The following is a 7,475-nucleotide window of genomic DNA, read 5'->3' on the forward strand; positions in this document are numbered from 1 at the left end:
ACACTTTATTTTTCACATAGTCTCTGTTGTTGGTATCATGTTTCTGTATTAAAGATCCTGAAATCTGCATATCCTACATTGAAGTCGGGATGTGGAGCGTCCTCTAGTTTCACCTCACAATTAAAGGACAATGCAGAGAGCCCCTGTCCTGTAAGCAGGACATTGTTGTTGTTAAGTCTTCTCAGTGTTAAGGAAAGTCTCTTGAGCAGGTCGATGTCTGAGCAGTGTTAGGGTCTTCTGTGGTAGAGGATTGCTTCCAGGTGATGTTATAGACAAACTTGGATGTTTCATGGATGGCTTCTCTGGTTCAGGGGTGAATGGAAAATGCCCATTCTTCTGAGGCCTGTGCCAGGTCGTTATGTCAATGTTCAGGGTGTAAGGTCTCTTTGCACTACAAGATTTGTGTGTTCCAATCTCTATTAGGTAAGATCTTATTTGTATGTATAGTATTTTCCCATTTTAATGTGCCTTGCAAAAAAGGATCAATGCCACGTGGCGTTATTGGCACATATGGGGGCCATAAGAACAAATCCTACAATCCCCATGACATGGTACAATCATAAGCATTAAACTGGGTGACTCTTTCACCAAAATTCCTTATTGAACAGCTCACAAAGAGAAGATAAAAAGTGGTTAGAATTGTCACTGTATAAGAAAATATTTAGTAAGACTTATATTATAGCTGTCAGAGAAAAAACACAAAATATTCAAAAGAAATACGTGCCCATTTTATGTCTTTTGAAATAGTTGGGGGTTGTTACACACGATGCAAGGCTTTGGTATGTGATTAGGATTGAGCAGTACTGAAGTTAAAAAGAATAATGTGGGTTAGTGATGTTTTTTGGGGGTGTGAGAGAAAGAGGAGGAAAATGAGCTTTGTAGGGGTGTGGGAAAGGACAGAATACAAAATGGACATTCTGGATACGCAAAACATAATATAAGGATAGGGAATACTGCACTTGCCCCCGCGCAGTTTTCCACATGTAGACTGGTCAGAAATTGACAGTGACAAACTTAGTGCAACCGAGCAAATCTCAGCACACTCCTAGTTAGGACCCACCATTTCTGGCCGTCTGGACTGGAACTCAGGGAAGGCTTGGAGGCTGGGGGCAGAAGAGGGAACAGCTGGGGGCCTATCAAGGCTCCCAATGCACCCAAGTTAGGGAGAAGGCCTTCCACATGGGGTCTCCCCAAACCCCATGCCAGCTAGAGCTAGCCTCCAGATCAAGAAAGGATCTATAGAGAGCCGGAAACCAGGATCTGCCCGCCCTCCACCCTGTGCCCTTCCCACCCTAGTGCAGGGGAAAGGGCGGGGAAAGCTTGGGACCCCATCCAGGAGGGATCCCCCCGACACCCACCTTGTCTGGCCGCCTGGGCTGCCACCCCACTTAATTTTCCTCCATTTTCCTTTTCTTTGCATGGTTTCTGTAAGGAAGTCCACTGAAAATCTTACTCTTTTTTTAGATTTTTAAGATTGTAATAAGGCAATCTTATTGCCTCTGTAAGGCAATTTTCTCTGTTCTATTTTAAGTTTTTCTATTTTGTCATTGAATTATGATTTATAAATATGATTTGCCCATGTGTAATTATATACTTCTTATATTTATTCTGTCTAATGATCTTTGAGCCTCCTCAATCTGTGGCTTTATTTTCTCCTTAATCTTGGAAAGTTCTCAGCCATTATTAAAATATTTTCTACTGTTTTCTCTTTCTTCTGGTTCCAATTATATGTATGTTTGATATTTTTAACTTGCCTCATGGTTTTTATAATGTTATTCTTTAATTCTCATTTTTATTTCTGTTTAATTTTTGTAAGTTTCTATTGACATATCTTCAAACTCACCAATTCTCCTTTATTTGTGGTTTTAAGCATTTGGGTTTTATTCAATATGGAATAAAAGCACCATTGAAAGATTTTCCAGAAGAGAAATGGTATTAAAATAACCAAATATTATTGTTACTTTTGATTTCTCCTTTTAGCTGTTAGTTTTTGCTTTATATATTTAGTTCTTCATATAATTATTTATAATTGCTAAGTCTTCTTGATGTACATAAATATTTTATAATAATTTTAAAATATATTTTGATGTTTTAGGTCTATTTTGCCTGATATAAGTATGAGTATATATAAGCTTTGAAAAGGAAATTATTATTTCCTTAAAACTCTCTTTTTTTATCTCTTTATTATCTACCTAAATCTTTAAAAAGTAAAGTAAGTCTCTTGTAGAAACAATATTGTTGAGTCTTGGATTTTATTAAATTTAAGATATGTTGAAACTTATTCTTTTTCTTAGTCATGTTCATTTTTGATGGGGTTATCTAAATTATTATTTATAATTTTATTTTATTTTTTTTAAAAAAGGACTATGAGCTAACATCTCAGGGGGAAGTATTAATAACAAGATATAGGATGTCTAATATTTTATTTATTCTTTTCTCTTAGAAATTTGTATTTCTTTACATATTTTCACACTTTTGTTCTGTGCATTGAGCTCTTTCTTTGACTAGAATCCTTCACATATATTGATGCCTGAGCAGTAACACAGTGGTAGGACATTTTTTTACCTTGCATGCGGCTGACCCAGGATAGACGTGTGTTCAATTCCCAGCATCCCATATGGTCCCCTGAACCTGCTAGGAGCAATTTCTGAGCATGCAGCCAGGAGTTACCCCTGAGCACTGCCAGGTGTGACCCCCGAACTCCCCCGCAAAATTCTTACCATATGAATAATGGTTATTACCAATGCTATCTCTAGTATTCTAGAATTTGTGTCATATCTGAGTTTTATTCATAATAGTTATTTGTCTCTTAATATTAGGTATTTTTCTTAATTTTACCTGTTAGAATGCCTTGGATTTTCTTAAACTAAGGTGAAATATTATTTTGGTAATAGAAGTTTAGGTAAGTAGGCCATAGTATGAGCTTTTATGCTAATATATTGAACACTTGGGTTATGATTGTTGTTTGCTGCATTTATAGAGGATAGACTTTTGAATTTCACTCGTGTCTTTAGTTTTTTCTTTAAATTTACCTTTGAACTTCCCTCCTTAAAGATAGCCCATATCTTGCAGTCATATACTATCACAACAGAGTGTGCATATGTGGAATGCATGACTTGAAATATTAAATTTAATTTTATATGGAGGAAAACAATCCCTAAGCTTTACCTTTATTTTATGTATGTGTTTTTACCTGGGCTGTTATCTTTACAGATTCTTCTTGGTTTATTTTGGTTGTTATTTTTTGGGCCACACTTGGTAGTACTTAGAGCTTATTCCTGGCTTTTGTACTTAGAGATCACTCCTGTTAGTGCTTAGGGTCTGCTACCTGCTAGTCAAGTGCTATGCTATCACTCCAGCCCCCACAAGTGCATTTTAGTTATATTTAAATTCCCAATTAAGGGAAGCAGGCATGTATAAGGAACAGATGAAGTAAATATCATCTGCTTAGATAAAATAATAGTCTGGTAAATACTGACATAGACATTGTCCTTTTAAATGAGTCTAATTTGAAGTGGAGAATTATGAATGTACTTTTCTTCTCCCACTAGCAGAAAGAGTGCATTTCATGGTTCTTTGACAGGAGAGCCTGAGCAAATTCCTAGGAAGTCTCTAATATCTTGTCCCCAGGAGTTTCTGACTCTCATGAAATCCACACAAGAGGTCCAATGGCTCTTTAAGATTTCTTCTTGTGGCTTTGGTGGCTTTAGATCCATGCATGCTGATCTTGGCTGTGATTCTAGTTATTTATCTATCTTTCCTAATTTTAGATGGTGGTTTGCCCCACAATCTCAGTTCTTTGCAAGGAAAGCATGTTGTTTTCAGTTTATCCATCTTTCTCACTGTAAAGATGAGAGGGATTATTTCTAAGTTCTCTACTTGATGGAACTAAAACTGGAAGTGTCCAACTTACTTGATATTTATAAGTCAAAGTTCTTAGCCAAATACCTCTAGGGGCATAGAAAAATGATATTTTGTTACTGCATTGCTCTAAATTTCTCACAAAACTGGCTCAGAAACATGAAATGATTTACTTAAGCATCTTAGAGTCAAGTCAACTGTAATAATGGATATAGATTGCAGCTATGGGATTCATTTACTTACAATATCATGGTGTCTGCTCAAATTTAACTCAGTTAGTTATAGACTCCTATAACAGAACAGAGATGTCTAAGTTTTATATTGATAACTAGTCCCAAAGCATCAAGATCAGTGTTAAGATCTCAGATAGGATAGAGTAACATTTTATACCCCCCCCAATGTCTGTTCACCCCTGTTTTCTGGGTCTTTGCACTGACTTGAGATAGGGGAGACCATGTGATCATAATCAGAAGAATTACAGAGAAAAATCCCAGGGAAGTTTTCCTATCTATACACTCAGAAAAGAAAAAAATTACCTTGGAAAAATGACCTTTGTCAGCAAAAGTGCTATTGGAATGAAAATGGCTATCATTTGGATGTGGCTCTCATTTTTGGCCTCTCTAGTCAGTACAGTCAACTGGCACCAGACTCTGTTTAGCTCTCAATTACCTTTTGTATGACATCAGGCTGTTACGGGACACTCCATGCCTCATTTACTGATTGGTAAAATGTCCAAGTGTTTCATAAATATTAAATGAATACATATATAAACATATGTATTTATACATGCCCATATATTTGTATATACATACATACATACACATCTATGCATTTATACACACATATATAAAGTTTTATCTGTTGGAATAGTGATGATACAGAAGAAGCACTTATTACTCAGTGAAAATAGTTTCTATAATCTTGTCTTCTGTTTTGTACACCTCAGCCCTATCTATATGTGATGAGCTCAATGATTTTTTTCTCCACAACTCATTTTTAACTTTCCAGAACATAGATATAAAGCCACAGATTTGGGGAGAGGATGGTTTGGGGGGGCCAGTTTTACATCCCACTTTTAAGTACCAACATCTAAAATTAAATTCAACCTCAGACTTTGAAAGATTTTTTGCTCATTTACTGAGTCCAGCAAATAGCTCCTTGTGTTCAGAGCCTACAGGGTGTGGCCCAAAATGTACCTTTTTGGTTTTGGCATTGGCTTCCCTGATAAACTTCTTCCACTCCCTCCATGGCTCACCCTTCCCTTACATGTAATTAGATTCTTTAACCAATGAATTTTGGGTAATTGTAGCATTGAGTTTTGAAACTCTGCCCAGAGGCCTGTGGGCCCTGGCATGTTCAAGAAGTCTAATAAATGAAGGGAAATAAATGAACAGAATGAAAAATAAATGAGCCAGTACTATTTGGAGAAAAACCCCAAAGTGATTGCCTGCTTGCTAGAACAGGAATTATTTTAGATTAAGTCAATAATGTAAATAAGATTAATGAAACCATTTTGCTTAATAAACATACAAAATTTGTACTCCCCAACTTTTGCCTGGGTCTTTGCTTCCTAAGAACTGTTTCACAATCCTCTTTTGGTAAATGAAGGTCTTTGAGCAGAAGCAAATATACATAGCATTGGTTTGTTCCACTTATCTTTCAGTGATAGTGGGAGCAAAGTACTCTCTGAATTTTCCTTCACAATCTCTACTGAAAAATATAATGTGTGCAATAACATTTATTTATAGGAGAATACCTCTGTTTATTGTTTAACCTACCTTTATATTGTTTACTTTCTCCTGTTCATGTATTATATATTAGTGGCCCCTAATTAGGCAGCTAATTGCATGGAACTATTTATACTCAGTTGGTCAAATCAAGACCAGGAAGAATTCATAATAATGCCCTTAATGTGTTTTAATAAGATTTTTATATAAATTCTCTATATGTATATCTAATATCTATTTCTTATATCTGTTTCTTGCAACTTCTATAATCTATATCTACAGACAAATGATAGATAAATATAGAAGTAGAAAAAACTTTGCCTCTGGGTTTGTTCTATGAGTGCAACCTCTTAAGGAATAACTGAGCCATATGTTCTTAGAGTCCTCTGATGCTGACAATGAACATTTATGTATGAACAGTGGAAAGAGGCTGAAATGGGTAGTAAAGCTAGTTCAGAACCTGCCTTCACTCATTCTGTTCTATGGTCCAAGAGAAATCACTTCTGGGTCTCAGATCTTCAGGTATTTAATACTTGGAAATAAACATTTTGTGTCTATGGGTCATCTTTATAAGAAATGGAAAGCAATGAATGACTGAGAAAATAATTAAAGAATCTTTTCAATCATCTCTGGGTAAATATTTTTATCCCCATTTAGAAAAAAAAGAAAAAAGTGAGTGTAGTAAGTCTGACTTGACCCTGCCCCAAATTTTCTCTTAGGGGGGGAACTTGCCTTGTGGATGCTGGTCCACCTGAGTGGCTTCTGGTCCTATTTTTCTGCATGAAGTTATGCTTTGATCTTAAGCAGATCTATACCATTTCAGAAGTGAACTACAATTCTGGGAAGGTGTAGGTTGGTAAGTACTTCAGCATACTTTGCCTTTGAGGAAAGAATCCTACACTTTTATACTAATTCTCAGAGAAACTGAGCAGGTTTGTGGGGAAGATTGTGTTCCAGCAACCAGGGCAGTAAACCAATAGCTGATAGTCCCACCCCTATTATTACAGCCACTTCTTGAGCTCATGGTGCTTCCTAGGGTCACTTGGAGACATCCCACTACCATGACTTCTATTAGATACTCACATAAAATCTTCATATAGGAGCTGATTTTGGGAAGTCCCAAATAAGATGGTGAAATCCTACACCAGTGTTTCCTTATCTTATTTCTGATTGGGACCCCTTAACATCTTGGTTCCTTTCTGTTTCCCCTACCCTGTCCTATCCCATAATCTTGTTCAGCAACCCTTAATTTATTTGATTTTACCTATGGTTCTAAGGACTATCCAGAGGGCCCAAAAGAGAGCCATATGGTGAAATGACACTGCTCTGGAAATCACGAAGATGCAGAAAATGTCATGTCTTTTCTGCAGAGACACACAACCACAGTAGTATAGAATTCCTTTCATAGAAACCTAAAAGGATGACTTTATTGAATATTTGGTAAACAGATTATTGATAAACAAATTTCATTTAGAGTTATAAAACATGGTTTTATAAAGCAGAAGGACAAATCTTCAGGTGAATAAATGAAAGTCACAAAACTAATACAAAGAAGACTTGACAGATTCAAATGTTCTTATAATAAATGAAAAGTTAAGTACTATTTTACTAAACTGATGAATCACTATCATTTATTTGTGATTTTATAATTTTTAAGTTCTTTGGATATAATTCCCTTGATTTAGTAGAGGGTAGACAAAAGTTGAGGTTCAAACAATTTCTTACATGACAAAAATCTTTATAATTAAAAAGAGCAATAAAAATTACATTTCTGTTTTAGGAAAATTATCTAAAGTTAATCAAAGCAAAGAAGGTGGAACCATTTGAATTTTTATTATTTTCTTTTCTTTTAATTTCTTTCCTTTTATAATTTTATTTTCTTCTCCT

Source organism: Suncus etruscus, chromosome 3, assembly GCF_024139225.1.
Source record: "Suncus etruscus isolate mSunEtr1 chromosome 3, mSunEtr1.pri.cur, whole genome shotgun sequence".
NCBI classification, from domain to species: Eukaryota; Metazoa; Chordata; class Mammalia; order Eulipotyphla; family Soricidae; genus Suncus; species Suncus etruscus.